The sequence below is a fragment of the Coenobita brevimanus genome, chromosome 24, assembly GCF_032717465.1.
Source record: "Coenobita brevimanus isolate Jiangsu-jjx chromosome 24, ASM3271746v2, whole genome shotgun sequence".
Classification (NCBI taxonomy): Eukaryota; Metazoa; Arthropoda; class Malacostraca; order Decapoda; family Coenobitidae; genus Coenobita; species Coenobita brevimanus.
The window spans coordinates 53,539,040-53,565,141 of record NC_136977.1 but is presented as its reverse complement, the minus strand read 5'-3'; the positions used below and the strand labels follow the sequence as shown (position 1 = coordinate 53,565,141).

At 44.5% G+C, this 26,102-nt stretch overlaps 1 protein-coding gene, 1 non-coding gene and 1 pseudogene across 4 annotated transcripts in view; 2 read left to right on the top strand and 1 right to left on the bottom strand.

Annotated features, from left to right (window-relative positions):
• LOC145393507 (tyrosine-protein phosphatase non-receptor type 2-like) overlaps window positions 1–26,102 on the top strand; it is a 568,853-nt gene that overhangs the window by 495,415 nt on the left and 47,336 nt on the right. The window lies entirely within an intron of this gene.
• Window positions 17,233–17,351, top strand: LOC145393584 (5S ribosomal RNA; annotated as a pseudogene).
• LOC145393636 (5S ribosomal RNA) lies at window positions 25,389–25,507 on the bottom strand. The gene has a single exon (XR_013896233.1). It is a non-coding gene; the product is annotated as a 5S ribosomal RNA (ribosomal RNA).

Sequence of the window (26,102 nt, the reverse complement as noted above, 5' to 3'; positions counted from 1 at the left end):
AAGAATAAATGCTAGCTTTATGAATATGGTAATGAAAAGTTAAATTTGGTAATGAAAGTTGAGGAGATTGGTAATGTGGCCATTGTGATCTGGCAACTCTGCTACCCTGCCATCATCAACAGTCACAGCCAAACTCCGATCGAGAGCAGATGCTAATAGCAGTGCAAGCCACAGGTGCTTGTTTTTTGTGAATAAACAGTGAATAAACTACAATACCTCGCAACTAGAACACACGGGAATTTACAGTGTTGTGCAGTGTTAAGAAATTAGAATTTATAGTGCAGAGGATTAACTGTGGACTGCAAACTGGTGGTTCAAACCAGTCCAGGAGCCAGGGACTTGTAAGTACCCAGAATGTTTAATATTGTATAAACTCACCTCTAAAACCTCATTTTATGGTTCTTTTGCATTTATATCAGTCTTTTATGTCCCTTATTGGTGTGATTTGGGTCTTAAATAGGTACAATGCATGTCCAGAGGGAGTTGTATAGGTGTTTTTCTGAGTTAGGGTCCATAAGTACAAGTCCAGGAGGCTGGGGCCCAATATCCGGACAGGATCACTATCCGGACATGCCTTTGGCTCAATTACGTCGGATATTGGAGGGATTACTGTATATATACAGTGCTTATCAGAAGTATCGAGTGCCCTGCGTCCCTCCTACGAAACAAACCTTTCAACATTGAAAAAACACATAAATAATGCATTTAATTACCTTTAGTGCTTCGTAGGGTATCCTTTATGCTTCTTCACGGACCTGAGACGTCTTGGAAGTGAAAGGGCGAGGGTCCTGAGGTGCTGGAGGGGTATTTTGTCCCAGGAGTCTCGAATGGTGGCTTCCAGCTTAGGCAGAGAGCTCACATCCTTCCCTTGGAGACTCTTCTTTATGAGGTACCAGAGGTTTTCAATCGGGTTGAGGTCTGGGCTATTTCCTGGCCAATCTTTCATGAATGATACCTTGCAGTCATGAAGCCAATTGGTGACCGATTTGGCCTTGTGAGCAGGTGCACCGTCCTGCTGAAACACTCGTGCACCTGTTAGCTTGAAGGAGTCTGGTAAATGATCACACAGAAGCTCCAGGTAAACATCCTGAATCACTCTGCAGTTCTTGGGAAGCACAACAAGCTTCCCCAAACCTTGACCAGAAAAACAACCCCATACCATGAGTGAATCAGGATGTTTAACTGTGCTTTCTACATACTGTGGGTCAAGTGTCTACCTTTGTGTTGGTACACACGTGCTTCTGTGTTACAGGTGACACTAAATGTTGCCTCATCAGACCACAACACTGACAACCATTGCTCCTCACTCCAGTTAAGATATTTGTTAGCAAAGGCAAGCCTACGAAGTCAGTGTTTTTTTGTGAGAAGAGGCTTCTTCACAGGCCCGTGACTTGTGTAACCAAGTTCATGGACCCTACGAGACACTGTTCTCACAGACACATCACCAAACACTTCCAGGTTGCTCTCCTTTATTTTCCTTGCACTCACATGAGGATTGTACTCCACTGCACGTTTTAAAACGTTAACAGACCTTGAGGATGTTTTCCTAGGCCTACCAGACTGTGGTTTCTTTGTGGGAACTTCACCACTTTTTTCCACTCGAAACTGCGCGCACCACCTACGCACTGTCAATTGAGCCACACCAACCAATTCACTAATTTCCTTTGTCTGGTGGCCTGCCTCCTTTAGAGCAATGATCTGGGATATGATTTCACATGATAGTTCACGGGTAGGTGCCATGACAAAGTGGCGAAAGCCAAAACACTGTGGGACACTCGGTAAAAAATGGCGCAAAAAGAGAGGGAGACGCGGCGGAGTTCCTCTCTCTCAGGCAGCCCGTGGGCAACTGAGGCGGGAACCAACCAGCGCGTCAGAAGACCTCAGGGTACTGTGACGTCATGCTAGCGCCGCAAACTTGTGGCTCAATTTTTACCACCAAAAATGGGTGATTCTTTGTTGGCCATAAGTATTGCGCGCCCGGCGGTAGGCACTTGATAATTTTGACGAGCACTATATATATATATATATATACTGTATATACATATACAGTAATCCCGCATTTTTTGCGGATTTTTTGTCTACGGTTTTGCCCTCTCGCGGATTTTCTTAGCATTAATAAGTTCAACAAAAATATCCTTGAATATACAGAAAAAAAACAAAAATGAAATTCCCGCAGCTTCCAATTGTAGCGCGGTAAACTCACGCCACCCTCTGTCCCTTTCCCGTGGCCCCTCTGCCAGTGTTACCATATCTAGCATAATTTTATTCTTTTAGCATAATTTTGATCAAATTTTCGAGTCTGGAATATTTTTTAACATATTAGAAGTTTTAGAATCATTCTAGCATAATTTTGAATGGAATGGAATATTTTTAGAATAATCTTATAAAAGCTACAAATCAGAGAGAGAGAGAGAGAGAGAGAGAGGACTAAGGTAAGAAGATGTTTGAATAATTGGTTACTTTCAGTTTGGGCTTGGTTGGGTTGGATTAGGTTAGGTTAGGTTGGATTAGGTTAGGTTAGGTTTTAGGTTAGGTTCGGTTTGGTTAGGTTAGGTTAGGATAAGTTTGAGCTTTGTACTTTACCCATGAAACCTAGGTTTTTCCGATGGATTTTGGTATGATTCATTCGATTTTCAGCTTCATTTCAGTCGGAAATGACCATTTTCTGTGTTTTCCCCCCTCCCTATAACCCCCGATTCCCCAAAGATCCCTCATTATTTCAGGGGGATGGGGGGGGTCATAACTCAAAATCTCGTTATTTCCGACGGAAACGATGCTCAAAATCGAACGAATCACATCAAAATCCATCAGAAAAACGTAAGTTTCGTGGGAAAAAGCAGTATGGGTAGATACCGATATTTATCCTCTTACTGTATGCAGGTTCATTTTAATATTTTCATAGTAAACAATACATAATTAATATGTTGCACGAATATGTATAGAATTTTATCATTTAGCTTCAAGTTAGCATAATTCATTTTTTACTTGGAACAAATATGCTCAATCTAGCATAATTTTTTCACTGCCCTAGCATAATTTCGTTGTTTGGATATGGCAACACTGCTCTCTGTCCCGCATTCTTCAGTCCACGCCTGACTGCCTTAGGTGGCTGTTGTGGTTGTAACCACACTATGATATGAGCCTCTTGCCTCCCACTTGCTTTCCACATGGCCCCAGGACGTAAGCCAGCCTCACCAAGGGCTAATAATACAATTAGTAAGAACTCCAAAGTGACAAAACGATCAAGTTATGACCTTAGCAGAGAAAATTGTGTTACTGGACAAGCTAAGAAACGACCGTGCGAGTGTTTGCTATCACCAGTTAATGCATCTCTTTATTTTGTACTGTTTTGTTAATAAATGTGTAGATAATTGTGTATTACAGTACGGTGTTTACGTTTTTCCTTCATAATGGAGTATGTGCTTTCAATCTTGTAAGAAGGTATTTCGGGATGAGTATGGAGGTTTCGGGACAATTCGCAGTCACAACAAACACAAAACAATTCGCCTTCATTAATGAAGATAGCTATGGGTGATGCTAGAATATAATTCAAAGGCGACTACAGCGAGGAAGAAACAAGTTAATTATTGACTAAAGGTGCAACTAATAAATAATATCCAGAACCTACGCTACTGAACATAGACTGCTGGATCCCCCTGAAATATAGTTATCAAAGTATTGATTAATTAATAATAAGTATATTGATGAAAGTATTGATTAGTATATTTATAGAATGGCGGGGAATCGTCCAGGGTGCGAATTGTTCTGAAGGGGAATCGTCCATGTTTTGACGGGGAATTGTCTGACGGCGAATTGTCTCGCAATCAGTATGGACATGGACTGTGTGATGGGCAGCATGGTGGACACAAGTGCAAGTTTTCAATTGTTCATAGAGTCTTCTCGGAATTGACTTTTCGCGGGTGTTACAAGACAGTACCTACAGCGAAATATGAGCGCTTACTCTATATATATATATATATATATATATATATATATATACATATATATATATATATATACATATATATATATATATATATATATATATATATATATATATATATATTTGTATACACAGGAATACCCCAGTTTAATAATATAATTGGTTAGGGAAAACCTCATCATTAGGCGGGGTATTGTTTATCGGGTTACTTTTAACATGCAAAGTAATGGGATGCGTTTTTCAGCCTTGGGTTTCACCCCCTGCCAAGTCCTAAACCCACCCAAATGAACCCCAAAACAAGTTTAAAGCCAATCTAAATGGCCTAACAGCTGTAAAGGAAGCTAACCTAAGCCGAACACCTATAAATAGCTCACTAAAACCAACAAATAAAGTCTGAAAATCATAAAAACTAGGTTAGAAAATATCAAACACCTCTCGTCACTTACTTCTTGTAAGTCCATGTCTGGTCCTGTCATCATCCTTGCTATCTCCCCCGAGGCTAGAGGACATGTGGTGCTCTGTAGAACTCACTCATCTTCCTCAAAGCTCTCAAACCTCATCTCCGTGGGTGGGTCATGGGGCGGGGGTAAGCCTGGCGAAGTGGGGTGATCGTAGCAGGAGACTGATGCACTGGCTTTGTGGGTGGCGATGAAGTGCGATGCGATGACTCAGGCAGCGGCGATGGGGTGCGATGCAATGGCTCAGGTGGTGGCAATGAGGTGCGATGCTATGGCTCAGGCGGTGGCAATGGGATGCGATGCGATGGCTCAGGGGGTAGTGATGGAGTGCAATGCGATGACAGAGGAGGTGGTGAGGAAGACAGCTGTGATGACGGGTGACGTGACAAGGGAGACTGCTACGATGATTGATGAGGTAGTGATGGAGTCAGATGCAGTGGCTCACATAGTGGCGAGGGAGACAGAGACAATGGCCAAAGTGGTGAGGGAGATGGAGGCTGGGGCAGGGAAGGCAGCAATGGAGTGGCAGAGTGCCACAATGGAGAGACAGGTGACACGGGAGAGGGGGATCGCCTGGAGGTTAGGTCCAGCACTAGGGGCCGAGCATGTCCTCGGCAGGATAAGGCCCTGGGTGTTTCTGTGTTGGTCGATGGTTGCGATGCTCTGCTGGTTAAAGGCTGGGGAGATGCTCTGCTGGTTAAAGGCTGGGGAGATGCTCTGTTGGTTGAAGGCTGGGGAGTTGCTCTAGTGGTTGCAGGCTGGGGAGAAGCTCTGCTCGTTGAGGTCTGGGAAGATCCTTTGTGGCTCACTGGCATGGTGGGGGCCTGTTTGAAGAAGGACAGTGATTATAGTCTACCTGGCTGCCCTCTTCTTTTCCTCCAGCATCGTCATATACACCCTCATCCCCTTCACCTGCCGATTAGTAATGTCCCTGCTTCATCCTGGGAGAGGGTCATGCGTGCACATCAGCACAATGATCTCATCCAGCTTGGTCAGCATCATCCTCAGAATTGTAATATTGAAGGCTCGCACATCAAGGAGATGACCTCCTCCTCCTCTGCCTCCTGGTGTGCCTGCTGAAAATCCATATTGAGGAGCTCCCTATTGCTGAGCATCTCCCTATGGCTTTCCAGGACCTCCTCCACATCCTCCTTGTCAACCTCCCCAAAGCCTGCCATGTGCAACAGCTCAACAATTTCCTGCCCCACATGCTGCACCAGTGGAGCTTACACGGCCTCAGGGAAGCTGGTGAAGGAGTGCTTGCACTCTTGCCGCAGCTCCGCCACACACTGTTCATGGTGGGCTGGTAAACATCCCGCCATGCAGCAGTGATGTTCTCTATGGAGTGGCGTATGTATGTACACCTCGATATATGATACCTTTACATGCGATACCCCGGCTTAATGATGGGGGTAGAAATACCACCATACCCCACCTAACGATGGCCAAACCCTGGTTTAACAATGGGTTTTGATTTTTTTAACCAGTTTTGATGAAACTATATTTTAGACTAAAATTATGTTTAGGTTGATTTGTGAACTGCTTTTAGACACATTAACCCCTAAAATGCGGGTCGTTGAAAAGGACATAACAGCAGAGCGACGCGTTTGCGATTCGAGTTAATTTTGAATAAACGCGGGCAAGGATGTTCCAGCTGGTATTGTCTATCAGTACCACCACCCTTTAGCTACAATTAGCATACTTTGCCTTTGTACTACTGACCTCCGTTGTTGCCAAGTATCACATTTTCCCCCCTCCCCCCCCACAATGGCCTGGCCAGCCTGGCTGTGATACCTGGCAGCGCTTTGAGTGCTCAGAACTGTAAATCTGCACTCTCCTCTCACAAGCAGTTTATGCTAATAGGAAACGGTTGTTTCCCCAGTTGTAACACTAGCTTTTTTTTGCACGGTTTGCCCCTGTTTAGCGTCAGTTTACCACAGGCTTTCAAAGTGACATTATGGCGAGTTCTAGCTCTTCAGAGTCAGTGCGAGCGGCTGACAGGAACGAGAATAAAGGGACGGGTGTAAGGCAGAATAAAAAGCGCACTGCAGTGATTTTTGGGAAGTAATATGATTGAAAATAATGTAGTATACATGTTTTTAGCCGTGAAAATGGAAATGTTTGTTGAGTGACGGGAAGACCGATGCCGCGTTGCATGTCGGCCGTATGCTTCGTTGATTTTAGCCTTATTTTCAGTGCTTATTGTACAAATACGGATTCCAAACTACCTTTACGTCGTAGTATAAAGTTTGCTGTGACAGAATGAGGCTGTGGTAGAGGGGAAACCGGGTTGCTGGAGGTGTGAAAGTGAAGATTTTGTTACCCAACTTTGCAAGTCTCCACAAGTCCTTGGGTAGTCCAGGAAGGCTCAACACCTGTCTCAGGAGAAAGCTGAATGTAAGTACTATCTGCCATACCAAGTATAATGTTTTAGGGTTAATCCCTGATTTTTGGCTAATATTTACCTACAGGTACTCAGACCGCGATCGAATGCCGCCACCCGGGGGGGGGGGGGTCGGCTGTCGATGGCCGCACTTTAGGGATTAATGTGTTTTAGCCATAGGTGGGGTGAACATTGTCATTTTGGGTTACAGTTTACTGAGCTTGATTTTTTCCAGACTTGCATTTGACGATTTTCAGATTTTATTTGTTGGTTTTAGTGAGTTATTTACAGGTGTTAGGCTTAGGTTAGCTTCCTTTGCAGCTGTTAGATTGGTTTTAAACTTGTTTTTGGGCTCATTTAGGTGGGTTTAGGACTTGGTTGGGGGGAAACCCAAGGCTGAAAAATGCATTCCATTACTTTACTCCTTAAATCTACCCTTATATATGATACCCTGCCTAACAGTGGGTTTTTACATAACCAACTGCATCGTTAAACTGGAGTATACCCGTATTGTAGCCTTTCCAGGACTTCTGCACTGTTGTCTTATCATCTCTGTCACAGGCCCTCACCAACTGCTGCATAGTGTGGTGGAAGTAAGACGCATTAAAAGCAGCGATCACCCCCTTGGTCCATGGGTTGCAGCAACAACGTGGTGTTGGAGGGCAGGAACACCACTTCCATGTTGCCTGCCCAAGCCTTCATCGCAGGAGGGTGGATAGGCACTTTGACTACTACCACTTGAAATTTGTTTGCCAAATTCTCCCTGGAGGCATACCTCTTGAAGACATGAGAGAGGTAGGAGTGGAAATATGACAAACAGAGTGTTGGAAGTCAGCCAGGCCTTTCTGTTGGACTTCCAAATCACCCCAGGATTTTCTTTCACAAACCTCACCAGAGCCCTAGGGTTCTCAGAGTGGTAGACAAGGAGCGGCTTCAACTTGAGGTCACCCTGAGCGTTGCCTTCCAGCAGTAGTGTAAGCTGGTCCTTCGAGGTCTTGAATCTGGTATAGGCTTTTCCTCTGTTGCAAGGAATATCTTTGAGAATATTCTCTTCCAAAAGAGCCCAGTCTCGCCAGAATTCAAGACCTGCTTCGCACTGTAGCCACTCTCTGCGATGGTGCGTTTCAACTCGTCAGGAAACCCTGCCGCCGCCACAGTATCCACACTGAACTCCTCACCGTATATCTTCACGTGGTGGAGACTAGCACACCTCTTGAATCAGTCAAACCACCCATGGCTAGCCTTAAAGGTCTCACTAGCATCAAGATCCTGCCTCACCTTGATTTCATCCCATAATGAGAGAGCCTTGATGCAAATAATTGTCTGACTCGTGGGTGCCCTTCTCCTGTTTTGGTCATCCACACATGTATGGAGCATCCCTCCAGCTCCTCCATCGCAGGCTTTCTTTGATGAGTGATACAGGAGATGGATAAGGTTGCAACCTCTCCAGCAGCAGCCGTAATGGCCTTCCCATTCTTGATGATGGTGGAGACAGTCGACTGGGCCAGTGGAGATCTGAGGCGATAGCACACACACCCATGCGTTTTTCATGGCACTTAAGAATATCCAGTTTGACATCTAGAGACACAGTGTTATGCACATGCTTTGCGGGAACGTCACCAGCACCAACACTAGCAGGCCACTTACCACCCCAACTAGGGTCTCCACTAGCACCATCACTAGCCCCACCACCTGCAGCACTCAGACATGATCACACTTATTTAGGCCAAAAATCACACAAAATAGCACTCCACACACTATTAGTATCACTGCTCATCTCATGGCACTGCTTGTACTCAATTATGATGCACTATGATAGCGGCATGCGTAATATTGGTGATGCAACACAATGTGTGGTGGGCGAGCATAAGAGAGTTCCTCACTCAGAGATGGCTAGTGCGAGAAGAATGATATAGGTGAGTGAGGGGTGAGTGATGGCTGTGGGGGTTGTGCGAGCATTTCTGTGCATCCTGGGTGGCGGGCGGGTTCAGCTGGCCATGGGAATGTGCATGATTCAAAATTTTGGCCTATCGCCTGTGGACGCGACTTCAGAGGGCCCATTATTAAACTGGGGCGCAGTCACTGTCTAGCGGGGTACGGTGGCATTTGTACCCTCGTTGCCAAGCCGGGGTATTGCATCTAGGGGTATCGTATATCAGGGTATACCTGTATACAGTACTCATTCTTTTATCCGGACATAGAGCCAAAGGCATGTCTGGGTAGTGGCAACATCCGGATAATGAACACCATTCCCCTGCCATACACAGACCCCCTATACCCAACCTCCAACCTATACCTAACCTATTTATACAGTACCTATGCTTAATTTGGTAGTGTTTTCTGGTCATTCAGGCATATTTAGACATCAGATAACTCGGAGTCAAATGGCCACCCCTTACGAGATTATGGCGTCTGGCAATAGATAGATAGATAGAAAACACACAAAGGAATATCCAAAGTAATGCAAAAAAACTAAGAAAATCATGCAGAAAATCCACTGAAAACCAAAAAACACTTATCCTAAACACTACTGTATGTGCAGTACCCCTCCTTATTTTGGCATTTTTTCCAGCTATTCTGTCATATTTTGCCATCAGAACATACAAAGGATTATCCAAAATAATTTTCAACACCAAGAAAACCATGGAAAAAAAAAAAAAACTATATACCACTGTATATACAGTACCACTCCTAATTTTGGCACAGTTTTCAGGCCAATTTGCCATATTTAGACATCAAAACACATATAGGAATATCCAAAGTAAAGCTAAACACCAAGAAAACCATGAAAAAAACAAAACAAAACAAAACACCCGACCTGTACACGACTGTATGTACAGTACCTCTCCAAATTTTGCCACTGTTTTCCAGTCATTTTGCCAAATTGAGACATCAAAACACACATAGGATTATCCATGTTAATGCTAAACATCAAGAAAGCATTGCATAAGCACCAAAAATCCACAAAAAACCTGAAGACAGTTTGAAATTCAGTTATTTGTGACCAGTGATTGCTCCTGGGGCTCAAAAATAATTTGACAGTCAATTATGCCACTGGAAATAGGTATAAATGGTTATATGTTATAAAATAAGCTAATATATGTTATAAAATAAGCTAATAAAAACACATAAAACTGATAAGTAAAAGTACAGAAATCTATCTGTCTATCTATCTATAGCCCGATGCCATAATCCTGCAAAGGGTGGTCGCAGACAAAATCTTCCAAGTCGCTCTGTCACCCACCATTTGACTACCCTCCCCCCAACTCACTCCCCCCTCCCTCATATACCTCTCAAATCCATCCCTCCACCTCATCCTCGGTCTACCCCTCCCTCTCCCTCCCTCCACCTCGCCTACATACACCATCTTAGTCAGTCTTTCATTCTCCATTCTCTCCACATGCCCAAACCACCTCAGCGTATTTCTCTTAATCTTCTCAACCACATCCACATCCACCCCACAACATTCCTTCACTTCTTCATTCATCAACCTGTCCCTCCATGTCACTCTACATGCTCCTTTCAAGTAACTCATTGCCACTGCTCGCACTCTTGACTTGTTCTCCTCTTGCAAGGTCCACGCCTCGCTTCCATACGTCAGGGTAGGGATCACAATACTATCGTGCAGTGACTTCTTAACTTCCATACTCACCTCCCTATTTCTCATCACTGCTTTCAGTGAACCAACAACCTTCTTTCCCTGCTGTACCCTTTCATGCACTTCATCCCTCAAAGTTCCATCCCTACTTATCACACTACCCAAGTACTTGAATGCACTCATTCTCCATATCCTCACCATCCAACCTCATTGTACATTCTGTGACTTCATTCCTCCCAAACACCATAACTTTACTTTTGTTTACATTAACTTTCAGCTTCCTCCTCCTACACACTGTCCCAAATTCATTCACCAAACTTGCAACTCCCATTCATCTTCACTCAACAAGTATCATCAGCAAACAGCAACACCGGAATCTTCCAAATCTCACCCTCATTCATTAGAGCTACCCCCACATCCACTGCCCTACCTTGCATCTCCTTTACAACCCCATCCATGTATAAATTAAACAGCCATGAAGACATCACACAACCCTGTTTCAGTCCCACATTGAGATCAAAGAACTCACTCAGCTCACCATTCACTCGCATCGTAACCCTAGCTCCTTTGTACATACTCTTCACAGCACTCAACAATTTCCCCTCCACTCCATATATTCTTAATACCTTCCACATACTTGCCTGTCTATTCTGTCATAAGCTTTCTCCAAGTCCATGAAGACAGCATACACTTTCTTTACCTTCTCTAGATACTTCTCCACTAAACATGTTAGAACAAATATCTGATCTACACACCCTTTTCTCTTCCTAAATCCCCCTTGTTCTTCTCCAACTAGTTCCTCTGTCATATGCCTAACCCTATCAATGAGTATTCTACCATATATTTTACCAGTCACACTAAGAAGGCAAATACCCCTATGGTTACCACATACTTCTCTCTCCCCTTTTCCTTTGTATAAAGGAACAATTATACCTGATTTCCAGTCCTCTGGAACCCTTCCCTCTTCCCATGCCAATCTACACAACTTCCATATCCACTCCACAACAATCTCACCCCCATACATCAGCATTTCACCACACACTTCATCAATTCCTGGGGCCTTTCCCAACTTGATCTTCTTCATTGCTTCCACCACTTCTGCCCTACTGATCTCTTCCTCCCTCCTCTCATCTCTTCTTCTCCCAGCCATTCCCGAACCACTTATACTCACACTGCTCTCACTCTCTACATTCAAAAAATCCTCAAAGTGCTCCTTCCATCTCCTCAATTTCTCTCTCTTCTCCACCAACAATCTATTTTTCCTATCTTTCACTCCCCTACTCTTTCCCCTTTCACACTGCCTTACTTTCTTTACTTCCTTCCAAAACAATTTCTTACTCTCCCTCCATTTCACACTCAGATGCCTCCCAAACTCTTCATCCACTTTCTTCTTACTCTCCTTCACCAGTCTCTTCACCTCCCTTCTCCTGCTCTCATATATCTCTCTCTTCTCTCTCTCATCTTCTCCCCTACCTCTACTGGCTAACCATTCACTATATGCCTTCTTTAGTTCCACAGCTCGTTTCTTCTCATCATTCCACCATGCTGTCCCTTGCATCTCCTCCTCACACACTGCGCCTATCTCTTCCGTAAATATCTTACATACGTCTTCCACCCCTTCCATCTGCTCTTGCTCATACCTTCCCAATCTTTCTTCCACTATGCTCTTATACTCTGCCATTTTCTCACTGTCTTGCAAATTCTCCACTCTTCTTACAGGAGCTGTTTCCTCCTGTCTTCCCCTTTGTCTCGCCAACCATTTTCTTTGCAGCTTTACCTTGGCTATCACTAAGTGATGGTCTGAGACTTCATTCCCCCACCCTCTCCACACTCTTGCATCCAACACTTGTCTTCTCATTCGCTCATCCACACACACACGTAGTCTATCATTGCCTTTCGTTCAACAAGTTCACCATCCATCCTCCTCATTACTCTCCATGTATACCAGTGGATCGTCTTATGACGAAAGTAGGTGTTGGCTATTGCCAACCCCTTACCAGCACAGATGTCCACCAAAGCATTACCATTCCCATCTACTTCAGCTGGCACACCCCACTGACCAACCACTCCATCCACTCGTACAGAAATACAGTGAGAATAAAGTGTTCAGGAGTAAAACTTTATCTTCATATAACTTCCCACCATCCTAATTCAAAATTTTGCTAGCACCTTCCGAGAGTTAAGCATATGTCTATATGCAGAATTTCATGAACTTTCTTGTGGATTTTGCAGAATTTCGATACAACCAAAAGTAGTTGAATAAATTGCAAAAAACTTTGAAAACTCACGAGTCAGTATTATCACCACGGAGGAGGTAAGGGACTGTGGGAGTGAGGGGGGGAGCCGGGAGGGTATGGAGGAGGGACGGGAGGGGGGGAGAAGCGAGGCTGTGGGCAGGATTCTCCCCCTTCTGTCAATAGAGAGACGGGCGCTTTTACTGTACATTTGCTCGTGGCACGCGGTCTGTTAGACGCCGAGTGACCATGCGGAAACACAACTCACGGTAACCTGGGATCTTTAGACGTTTGGTTGAGAGGTGGACAGCCGCTGTCACCCAACATGTACTCATGGCTTGTGGTCTGTATTCGATGGTGGTGACAGTTGTGAAAGACTTAGTCCGGTGGCCGCGCGATATTTGACATACGGTGGGGATGCGTATGGAGTTTTGACACCACTTGTGGGTTACGGTCGTATTACTCAGGTGCTGGAGGTTCGTTGGGAGTGATAAGACGAGTTCACGGCTTTGACCATTCAGTCCAAGGGCAGACGGACATTTCAACTCTTGTTGTGGGTTACGGACTACTTCCTGGGCTTGAGCCCAGCAGCCATGATACCAAATGTTTGAACATGTCGGCTGGCCAGCCGAAGTTCTCGGGGACTTTTACGACGGGATAATAGCAAGTAAATTCAGATAATGGTTTAATAGAGCCAAGGTCCAGCATCTGGATAATGAACATGTCTGGATATTGAGCATCCGGATAAATGAGGGATTCCTGTGTATATACAGTCAATCTTCAAGTAATGCAGATGATATGGACTGGAGAAGGACCAAGGTAATCAAACATGCAATACTCAAACAATATGTTTGCATGTGTAATGGTACAATGTAGTCTGGTGACTTTTTAAAAGTCTCACTTTTACCCCTTTTTGACCACCCTGCTTCACATAAATTACCCCCTACTTATACTCACCATCTAGTAAAACACTGAAAGAGATGCAGTATAGCTATTGTAATTAAGAAAATGAATGGTATGAAAATAGCATTGACACACAAAAAAAGGTTAGGCAGGGTACCTGTGTATTGTTGATGCTTAGCTCCGTGGCACTTTCCCCCCCCACTCCTCACCCCCAATGTTGTTGTTCTCAGTGTTGAGATGTTGCTGTTACTGCACTTCCTTCTTGAACATCTGGTTAGAATCCATCGATGTCCAGGGCAGAAACAACATAGTTGACCTCATCAGAGGTGGATGTATCTGGCCAATCATGGCGAGTCTGGTGGATGATGTCACCTTATGCGACTTACAGATTGTGTCGCCTGGGCAGCTGACACTTCCTGCATAAGCTTGAGATATTCCTAATCTCAATTACAACCTGTTACATTATACTGACCGTGATAGTACAAAAACATGTTGCTCAACTGCTGTTACTCAAGGACTGACTGTACATTATATATATACCGTATATACAGGTATACCCCAGTTTAATGATGCAATTGGTCAGGTAAAAACCCATTGCTAGTCTGGGTATCGTATAGTGGGGTACATTTAACATGTATAGGGATGTGTTTTTCAGCCTTGGGTTTCTCCGCCATCCAAGTCCTAAACCCACCCAAATGAGGCCAAAAAAATGTTTAAAGCCAATCTAAATGGCCTAACAGTTGTAAAAGAAGCTGACCTATGCCTAACACCTGTAAATAACTCAATATAACCAACAAATAAAATCTGAAAGTAAGAAAAACTAGGTTAGAAAATATCAAACATCTCTCATCACTTCTTGTAAGTCCATGTCCGGTCCTGGTCATCATCCTTGCTACCCCCCCTCCTTGAGGCTAGGGGACATTTGGTGCTCCCTAGCACTCACTCATCCTCCTCAGAGCCCTGAAACCCCATCTCCATGGGAGGGTCGGGGGGGGAGGGGGGGGAGCCTGGAGAGGTGGGGTGATTGTAGTGGGAGACAGATGCACTGGCTCAGGGTGGTGATGGGGTGTGATGCGATGGCTCAGGCGGTGGTGATGGGGTGTGATGCAATGGCTCTGGGGTGGTGATGGAGTGTGATTCCATGTCAGAGAAGGTGGTGAGGGAGACAGCTACGATGACAGAGGAGGTGGCAATGGAGACCACTGCGATGACTGATGAAGTAGCAAGGGAGACAGATGCGGTGGCTCACGTTGTGGTGAGGGAGACAGAGGCAGTGGCCAAAGTGGTGAGGGAGATGGAGGCTGGGGTGAGGAAGGCAGTGACGGAGTGGCAGGGTGCTGCAGTGGAGACACGGGTGACATGGGAGAAGGGGATCAGCTGGAGGTGAGGTCCAGCACTAGGGGCCGAGCACATCCTTGGTGGGAGGAGGCCCTGGATGTGTCTGCTGGTCGATGGCTGGGGAGATGCTCTGCTGGTTGAAGGCTGGGCAGATGCTCTGCTGGTCGAGGGCTGGAGAGATCCTCTGTGGCTCGCTGGTGTGGTGGGGGCCAGTTTGAAGAAGGCAGTGATTGTAGTCTGCCTGGCCGCCCTTTTCTTTTCCTCCAGCATCATCCTGTACACCTTCATCCCCTCCTCCAGCCAATCAGGTGCGTGGCAGGCGAACACCCAATATATCTTTCTTGGGCTTGCCCAGAAGCCTTACTTTCGGACTGTTTCTTGTCATAGCCATGACCTGTGAATGGAACACACTGATAAGCAAGGCTTTATTATAGCAATTGATAATAATACTCATCAGAATTTATTTTGATATACAGTATTAGCTTCAATTTGCATTGCATATCTTGATGCTTACGATCATATGCTGGATACAACGATTATTAAACACTGTGTTTGGTATTAGAAATATTCCATTATTAATGAATCAAATATTCATTAACAAGTGGTATGTGGAGCGTAAAAACCTAATATATCAAAGTAACTATGTCAGTATTGGTAATTATAATAATGATATAAATTTTACTTCTCAGATCAGAGTAATTCACTGCTTGATGTCACGACATACTAGTCATCAAGAGCACACCAATGGTCGTCCTGTTGTGTGAAGAAATAGTCACCCACTGAGTGACTGAGTGACCACTGAGTCATCGACGAGCCATTCAGCGCGCGGTGCGGTGTTGAAATGGTGCTTTTCCGATTGTGCCAGACTTTCCAACAGATGGCTGCAACACGCAGCAGTGGCAGACGTGTGTTACAATAAATATGCCTGTGAACTAAAGCTCAAGCTTTATTCAATGTTTAGGTCGATAGTTGTCGCCATTTTAGGATAGTTACAGGCAGTTACAAGTCATATATTCATTAGACGATTAGACATTTGTGATCAAACATAATATTATCAGGATCACATATTTTTCCTCCAGGGAGTGGCTTTTAAATATGAGCCAATTTTCTTGATTTTTTGCATGAAAGCTCCTTTAAGTGATATGGAACAGAAGTAGCTTTGGGGAGAATAATAAGTTACAAAAGTTTTTTGGTAAATTTTTGGGCCACCCTAATATATATATACTGTATATATATATATATATATACAGTATATATATATATATACAGTATATATATATATACAGTATATATGGAAGGTATTAAGAATATATGGAGTGGAGGGGAAATTGTTGAGTGCTGTGAAGAGTATGTACGAGGGAGCTAGGGCTACGGTGCGAGTGGATGGTGAGCTGAGTGAGTTCTTTGATCTCAATGTGGGACTGAAACAGGGGTGTGTGATGTCTCCATGGCTGTTTAATATATATATGGATGGGGTTGTAAAGGAGGTGCAAGGTAGGGCAGTGGATGTGGGGGTGGCCCTAATGAATGAGGGTGAGATTTGGAAGCTTCCGGTGTTGCTGTTTGCTGATGATACAGTATTGTTGAGTGAAGATGAATGGGAGTTGCAAGGTTTGGTGAATGAATTTGGGACAGTGTGTAGGAGGAGGAAGCTGAAAGTTAATGTAAACAAAAGTAAAGTTATGGTGTTTGAGAGGAATGAAGTCACAGAGTGTGCAGTGAGGTTGGATGGTGAGGATATGGAGAATGTGAGTGCATTCAAGTACTTGGGTAGTGTGATGAGTAAGGATGGAACTTTGGGGGATGAAGTACGTGAAAGGGTACAGCAGGGAAGAAAGGTTGTTGGTACACTGAAAGCAGTGATGAGAAATAGGGAGGTGAGTATGGAAGTTAAGAAGTCACTGCATGATGGTATTGTGATCCCTACCCTGACGTATGGAAGCGAGGCGTGGACCTTGCAAGAGGGGAACAAGTCAAGAGTGATAGCAGTGGAAATGAGTTACTTGAGAGGAGCATGTGGAGTGACGTGGAGGGACAGGTTGACGAATGAAGAAGTGAAGGAACGCTGTGGGGTAGATGTGGATGTGGTTGAAAAGATTAGGAGAAATACACTGAGGTGGTTTGGACATGTGGAGAGAATGGAGAATGAAAGACTGACTAAGAGGGTGTATGTAGGTGAGGTGGAGGGAGGGAGAGGGAGGGGTAGACCGAGGATGAGGTGGAGGGATGGAGTTGAGAGGTATATGAGGGAGGGGGGGGGGTGAGTTGGGGTGAGGGGAGTCAAATGGTGGGTGACAGAGTGACTTGGAGGCGTTTTGTCTGCGGCCACCCTTTACGGGATTAGGGCGTCGGGCTATAGATAGATAGATATATATATATATATATATACCACGTTGAGTACACCGCTTCCCGTCCGATCAGCGAAGTTAAACAACGTTGGGTCTGGTTAGTACTTGGATGGGTGACCGCCTGGGAACACCAGATGCTGTTGGCATCCCTACGTGTCAAGTGGGGTTGGTGGAGGATTAGTGCCCCTCCCTGTAAAACAATTAACTCTAAGCCATTGGCCACCCCGTCTGGGATACATGGCGTCCGGCAATGAATGAAAATGAAATATATATATATATATATATATATATATATATATATATATACAGTGCCCTCACATAGTGAACGTATTGAGAGTAAATGATTTGCCTAGTGAACGAGCAGTGGGTAATCAGGTCCACAAAACCATAATGAACAAGTTGAACCCTGAGTGAACGAAATTGGGGGAAAGAGTAGACCACAACCGCCATCTCCCACATTGAATGACCCCCCCTCCCCCCCCCCCAGTAGACACTGCACAAGAGGCCAGATCTGAGCGACCTATTGAGCAGAATCCAACGGAGGTCGAAGATTTGCCTATGTCAAAGGTCAGTAAAATTCTAGCAGCATTGGATGTTCAGAGAGAAGAGGTCAAGGCAAATGAAACCAGCTACCTTAGGACGCAGGAAGTGCTCAGCAGAGTAGAAACCACTTTTCATTATTACATTGAAAAAGGCACAATATAAAAGTCAACAGAAGAAAACAAGCACCCATTACATGCTACCACTGAACTCAAGAACAACAGGAGCCAGTTGACTCTACATCATCTGCTACAATGATGATGTGATGTCAGTAGTGTCATCTTTGATTTTGAAGGTTTTATGGGAGAGGTGAATGAGGTAGAGGCATGCGGGAAAATGGTTCAGTCAAGTGATGAGGACGAGACTGGCAACAGGAATGAGAGAGTGGAAGGTGATGTTGCAGGGACACCCTAAGTGGATCTCCCTGCCATGGAACCACATGTATTCAAGCCCATCAGGACTGCTGTCTGTGCCATTTAAGCTAAATAACCATGTGTTTTATATATATATATATAATCACTCTAATATTCGGACGCCCAATAACCGAACATCCCCACTACCCGGACGTAATCGTCCTGGGATCCAACATTCCCGAAATGGTCCGAAAACCCCAAAAAATAAAAAGAAAAAACTATTTTTTCCCGTCCGTAATTTGAACTTGCCGCGCGCGCCGCAGGAGAGCATTGTTTTGGCGCGTCATTCCTCCGACGTCCGATAGAGTGCCGCTGCATCCTCCCCACTTTCCGCCTGTCTCTCACCGCGAGTGCACGCTCGTCGTAATGGCTGCCCACGTGATCGCTTTTGTGGTGGTGCCCTACCTGCTGCAGGGCCTCCTGCTGCTCTCGGGCCTCCTCTTAGTGTGTGTGATGATGGCCCTGCCACCTGAGAAAAGGAAGAGAGTGGTGTTGACTCTGGAGAAGAAGAGGGAGATATTGGAGAAAGTAGATGCGGGGTGGTCTTCTTCCCGCATTCTCCGCGAGTTTAACCTGGCCCAGTCTACTTTGTTCGATATCAAGAGGTCCCGAGACAAACTCATGCAGTACACGGCTGACTTCTCGTCAAGAAGCAAACGCAAGGTGGGAAGGAAGGTTATGTTTACCCCCAAGTTTGCAGAAATCAACCGATCCACATTGATTTGGTATCGACAACAACATGCTGCTGGTGTGATGGTACGTGGAACAGAGCTGAAGGCTGCTGCTGAGAAGTTCGCCAGGCTTCACGATGCCCTAGACTTCAAGGCATCCGAGGGTTGGCTCTTCGCGTTCAAGTTGCGGCATGGCCTTACCAACCGTAAAGCACATGGGGAAGCATTGGACGCTAATGAGGATGGAGTTGACGAGTTTCGGCACAAGGTGAAAGGCTTGATTGACAGGGAGGGCCTAACTCTCGGTCAAGTCTACAACGCTGACGAAACTGGCCTATTCTCTTGCTCGCTGCCAACGAACATTCTAGCCGAGGAGACGGAGAAGCGTGTACCTGGCCGCTAGCTTTCCAAGGAACGGATATCTGCTTTGTGTTGTGCCGGTGCTAACGGCATGCACCGGCTTAAGCCCGTTGTTGTTGGCCGCGCAAAGCAGCCTCGGTGCCTTCGTGGGGTGATGGATGTCCTTCCTGTCGTCTGGTACCATTCTTTGAAGGCATGGTTCACAGCTGTGACCTTCAAAGACTGGTTTCACTGTCACTTTATCAAGGAGGTCATCCATTACCGGACGAAGACACTGGGAATCCCGCGCGACCAGGTAAAGGCCCTCCTTCTACTCGACAATGCATCTGCCCACCCGTGCGACAAGGACTTGGTTGCTGAAAATGGCCGTATTAGGTGCATGTTTCAGCCACCCAATACGACTGCTCTCATCCAACCGATGGACCAAGGAGCGATCGTGGCAACAAAGCGCCTATACCGTCGGAAGTTCCTTGACGAGGTGATGGTTGTTCTCGAGGACGAGGACGAGTGCAGGGAGGGACGGGACACATGAGGCAAGTGGACTTTGGAAAACCTTCGCCGCTACAACATCAAGTCTGCGCTGTACAACTGGGCTAGTGCATGGAAGGAAGTCCCTGTGAAAACTCTGGAAATTGGTTGGTCTCGTCTGCTTCTCGAATCGGATGTGGAGTACGATTTTCTAGGGTTTGACGTGGATGACTTCCATGTACGGCTATGTACGCACGGCGACGATGTAGATGTGAACGATGTTTGTGAGTGGTTGGATGACGACGAGGGCGATCCTGGGTATCAGACGTTGTCTGATATCGAGATCGCATCTTCGGTTGCAGGTGTCAGTATTGAACTTGAAGATTCCGACGCTGAAGGCGACGATGATGCGGACTCCTCTCAGCAGGACACTACTCCAGCCATCCCCAAGCTGAGCGCATTCCGGGAACATCTAGAGTTCGTCCTAGACTACTTGGAACACCAGGACTGCGACAGGGAGATGGGGCCCTTGGGACTTATGGAGGAAGTGCGTGCTTTCAGGCAGCGCATCATCAATCGTCAGAATCGTTGGTCATTGCGTCAATCAACCATTGACAGTTTTTTCAGGCCCGTGACCCCCGCTGTGCCCAGCCCTGGCTCCACTCCGTTGCCTCCCCAAGACAGGCCCTCATGCTCCGAGCCACAGCCCAGCACATCAGCCACGGTGGAGTCACCGCTCGACGTGAGTTTGCGGCTGTCTTCAGAGTCCTCTGCAGTGGGTACGCCATCATCATGACCCAGCGATGCACCCCTAGGTCGCCTGCCAGTGATACTCTCGGACTCTGACAGTGAATAAACAGCAAGAACTTCTCCACTAGACCACACGGGAATTTTGAGTGTTGTGCAGTGAAAAAAACAGTGTGTTGTATTAAGGATTTAAAGTTGTGAGAGAAAAGACTCTGTAGAAAAAAAATTTAACATAAATAGACTTGTTTGTTTTGGCTTTGGAAAATGAATAGAATGGGAAAAGTTAAAGTGCAACACTTAGTAAGTTACAATGGAGCATTATTTAGACAAAAGAGCACGGACTTCTGTGTGTTATTGACTAAGTTCAGTGCAAGACTTCAGGAACAGTGTACTGCAAGTGCTTCTGGAAATTGTTCTTACTGTCAGAGTCCGAGAGGAGGCGGTTATTCATCGAGGTGGCCAGGGACTTGCTGTAAGTAGCCAGAATGTTTCATACTGTACTTTTTTCCATACTATACTTACCTCATTTCACTCTTTAATGTCCTTTATTGGTGTGAATAGGGTGTTAGTAGCTATGCATGTGCAGTAGGAATGTGTTTTTCTGAGTTAGGCTAGGTTAGGGTCCATAAGTACCAGAATGTTTATTAATGTATGAACATCCTTCATTTTATATTTCTTTTGCATTTATTTCAGTCATTTATGTGCCTTATTGGTGTGATTTGGGTCTTAAATAGGTGCTATGCATGTCCAGAGGGAGTTGTATAGGTGTTTCTCTGAGTTAGGGTCCATAAGTACAAGTCCATTAGCTGGGGCCCAATATCCGGACAAAACCAATAAGCGGACCTACCTATGGCTCTATTACGTTGGATATTGGAGTGATTACTGTATATATACAGTGCTCGTCAGAAGTATGGAGCGCCCTGCGTCCCTCCTGAGAAACAAACCTTTCAACATTGAAAAAACATATAAATAATGCATTTTATTTACCTTTAGTGCTTCGTAGGGTAGCCTTTACGTTTCTTCACGGACCTGAGACGTCTTGGAAGTGAAAGGGCGAGGCTCCTGAGGTGCTGGAGCGGTATTTTGTCCCAGGAGTCACGAATGGCGGCTTCCAGCTTAGGCAGAGAGCTCACGTCCTTCCCTTGGAGACTCTTCTTTACGAGGTACCAGAGGTTTTCAATCGGGTTGAGGTCTGGGCTATTTCCTGGCCAGTCTGTCATGAATGATACCTCGCAGTCACGAAGCCAATTGGTGACCGATTTGGCCTTGTGAGCAGGTGCACCGTCCTGCTGAAACACTCGTGCACCTGTTAGCTCGAAGGAGTCTGGTAAATGATCACACAGAAGCTCCAGGTAAACATCCTGATTCACTCTGAGGTTCTTGATAAGTACAACAAGCTTCCCCAAACCCTTCCCTGAAAAACAACCCCATACTATGAGTGAATCAGGATGTTTAACTGTGCTTTCTACATACCGTGGGTCAAGTGGGTCACTACCTTTGCATGCTTCTCTGTTACAGGTAACACTAAACGTTGCCTCATCAGACCACAACACTGACAACCATTGCTCCTCACCCCAATTTAGATATTTATTAGCAAAGGCAAGCCTACGAATTCTCTGGCTGCTAGAGAGAAGAGGCTTTTTCACAGGCCTGTGACTTGTGTAACCAAGCTCATGCACCCTACGAGACACTGTTCTCACTGACACATCACCAAACACTTCTGGGTTGCTCTCCTTAATTTTCCTTGCACTCACACGAGGATTAAACTCCACTGCACGTTTTAAAACATTAACAGACCTTGGGGAAGTTTTCCTAGGCCTACCAGACCTCGGTTTCTTTGTGGGAACTTCACCACTGTTTTCCTCCCGAAACCGCGCACACCAACGACGCACTGTCGATCGTGCCACACCAACCAATTCACTAATTTCCTTTGTCTGGTGGCCTGCCTCCTTTAGAGCAATGATCTGGGATATGATTTCACTCGATAGTTCACGGGTAGGTGCCATAACAAAGTTTTGAAGGCCAAAACACTGCGGGACACCCGGTAAAAAATGGCGCAATTTGAGAGGGACACTCGGCGGAGTTCCTCTCTCTCAGGCAGCCCGTGGGCGACTGAGGCGGGAACCAACCAGCGCGTCAGAAGGCCCCAGGCTACCGTGACGTCATGCTCGGAGCTCAAACTTGTGGCTCAATTCTTACCCCCAAAAATGGGTGATTCTTTTTTGGCCATAAGTATTGCGCGCCCGGCGGACAACGCTGAATACTTCTGACGAGCACTGTATATATATATATATATATATATATATATTTATATATATGTATGTGTATATATATATATATATATATATACATATATATATATATATTTATACAGGTAACTCGCACGGAACACGATCTCACGGAACGCGCTCGCAATTATACACGGTAAGGGCTGGGATACATATAAGACAACGTAAGATTAAAAAACCATTATGAAAACTACAAATTAACGCAGGAGAGGCCTTTGAAAGATCAAATCCTTGAACGTCACCGCAGCGCGCGGTTTGTTTTGATTACGTGACGATCTAGGCGGGAAATTATTCAGTGAGTGAGACATTCCCGAGTACAGTAGCACAGTATTTGTAAGTTAAATATTTACAGTACTGTACTGTCCTGGTAAGTTTATGTGCAACTTAAAGTACTATTAAATAACGTTAAAGCAAGAAATAGAGTCTTACAACCAGTTTACCTGATAGGCGTCAGAATATTGCCTTTTTTATTTGTTCGTTTTTTCCACAGTGCTGTTCAGTATTTGTAAGTTAAATATTTACTGTTCTCGTATGTACTGTACTTGTAAGCACTTAAATAAAGTTAAATCATTAAATAAAGCCTTGTAATCAGATAACCCGAATTATATGATTACCCATGATCGGCGTCGGAATATTGCCTTTTTTGTTTGTTCGTTAAACTCTTACTGTACTGCTTTTCTACAGTACTGTATTTGTAAGTTAAATATTTACTGTTCTGGTATGTACAGTCACTCATAAAAGAAAAGACCCCCCCCTGCCTTCGAGGCAATATAACTCGGGGTATTCGGTGTTGGTAACAGTGTATTTGACGTCAGCCATATGGGGGGATGAGGAGGGGTGTTTGAGAGGAGGGCGGAGTTAATCTGCACGAAACACTGCTTCAGTCCACATTTCGAGTCAAACATACTTTATATCTGACTTGTTATGTTGTCCTTCACACAAAACTAACTTTATGCTACAAGAACAAAGAACTTTCAGATGATAACACAATCCCATACCCGAACATTTATGCATTAATGCCGCACCAGTAATGATGCAAATGAAACCCCCGGCCTCAAGGGTTAAATGAATGGGCTCGACACACTTAGAATGAACTTTGAATGAACTTCCCCCAAACGCAGCTTCACACCCCCACACCTGACGTCATTTACAGTGTTACCAGGACCGATATCATATTGGTTGAAAGGTGTCTTGGCCGGGGGGGTCGTTTCTTTTATGAGTGACTGTACTTCTAAGCAATTAAAGCATTAAATAAAGCCTTGTAACCAGTTAACCTGATTTATATGATTACCCATGATCGGCGTCGGAATATTGCCTTTTTTTTGTTTGTTCATTAAAGACTTATAATAAGAGAAAAATACATTTTTGTCTTGGTATCTTTACCTATTTGCTCAGGTTTGCTGTAATGGTTTGCAACTTGTAGAAAACTGTGAAAACTTTCGGGAAGTGAACGAAAATCTGGGACATGACCTTGACTTCACCGTCTCATGTATCATCTGTCAGTTCACCACCGGCTATCGTGGTGAGTGGATGTACGATTTTTTCGCTCGTGGCCATGCCTAACCACACATAGTTACACCCATTATCTCGACCCAGACAGAAAATACAACCTTTTTCCTCCCTTGCAAAACACAAACAACCACCCTGTTTACGAGACGGCAATATATATTGCGAAAATAACAAGGTAAAATGATAAAGATGAACGTAAAATGATTGAGAAAGATGAACATGTTATGACGGAAGAAATACGTTTTCCCTGTCTGTAAACGTATTTATTTCTGCTTTGTATCTGTATTCGTAATAATTAGACTTATTGTTAGTTCTGAAACTGCATTACGATTCTATTTTTAGCCATTCTCGTGGTGTGGGAGCTGGAAGTTGTGACACAACTTCCTTATTGCTAATCGGACTGACCCTCCACTTTATTCTCCCGTGGCAGAGTCTAGCCTTGGAGGACGTGCAGTTTTCTCATTTAGGACTGAAAATTCAACTCTTTCGCTCCCTTTTCCAAGCATGGGCACAACGATAACGTAAAAATTAACTCGAAACTACCATAAACATATATAAAAAAGGTGAAAATGTATTCATAACATTTTTTTTTTTTTCCAGCCATTCCTAACAGATTATGTACTGAAATCATTCGATATCACAGTACTGCATTTCTAAGTTAAATATGTACTGTTCTGGTATGTACTTGTAAGTTAAAGCACTGGTACCAGTTAACCTAATTTATTACCTATGATCGGCGTCGGAATGTTTCCTTGTGTTTACGTACAGTATTTGTGTGTTGAAGTTTTGCTCAGGAGTACTGTATTTGTGAGTTATAACATTAAATAAATCTTCTAACCACTTAAAGTGCTTTCTAGTGACAGATAACAGCAAAACAACACATTTGGGGGGTCTAGGGAGCAAAATACGGAGTAGTTTAAATATACGCGATTTCACACCTAACACGGCACGGTAGGAACGAAACCCTCGTGTTCCATGCGAGTTACCTGTATATATGTATGTGTATGTATATATATATATATATATATATATATATATATATATATATATATACTGTATATATATATACATCCATCCATCCATTGGCAGATGCCACGTATCCCAAATGGGGTGGCCAAGGGCTTAGAGTTAATTGTTTTACAGGGAGGGGCACTAATCCTCCACCAACCCCACTTGACACGTAGGGATGCCAACAGCATCTGGTGTTCCCAGGTGGTCACCCATCCAAGTACTAACCAGACCCAACGTTGCTTAACTTCGCTGATCGGATGGGAAGCGGTGTACTCAACGTGGCATGGCCGTTATATATATATATATACACAGGCATACCCCGGCTTAATGATCTAATTGGTTAGGTATAAATCGTTAGGTGGGGTATCGTATATTGGGGTACTTTTAACATGTATTTCAATGTCGACTGTTTACCAGCCTTGGGTTTCCCCCCAAACCTAGTCCAAAACCCACCCAGATATGCCCCCAAAACAGGTTTAAAGGCAACCTAAATGGCCAAACATCTGTCATGAAAGCTAACCTAAGCCTGACACCTGTAAATAACTCACTAAAAGGAAGAAATCAGATCTGAATATCGTCAAATATAAGTCTGGAAAAAAAAAATCAAGCTTAGTAAACTGTACCCCAAAATGACAATGTTCATCCCACCTGTGGCTAAAACTCATTAATTGAAGCCTAAAAACAAGTTATAAATCATCCTAAACACACAATTTTAGTCTATAGTATCATCAAAATTGGTAAGAAAACTCAAAACCCATCATTAAACTGGGGTTTGGCCATCATTAAGCGGGGTATGGTGCAATTTCTACCCCCATCGTTAAGCCAGGGTATCGCATCTAGGGGTATTGTATATCAAGGTATTATTGTGTATATATATATATATATATATA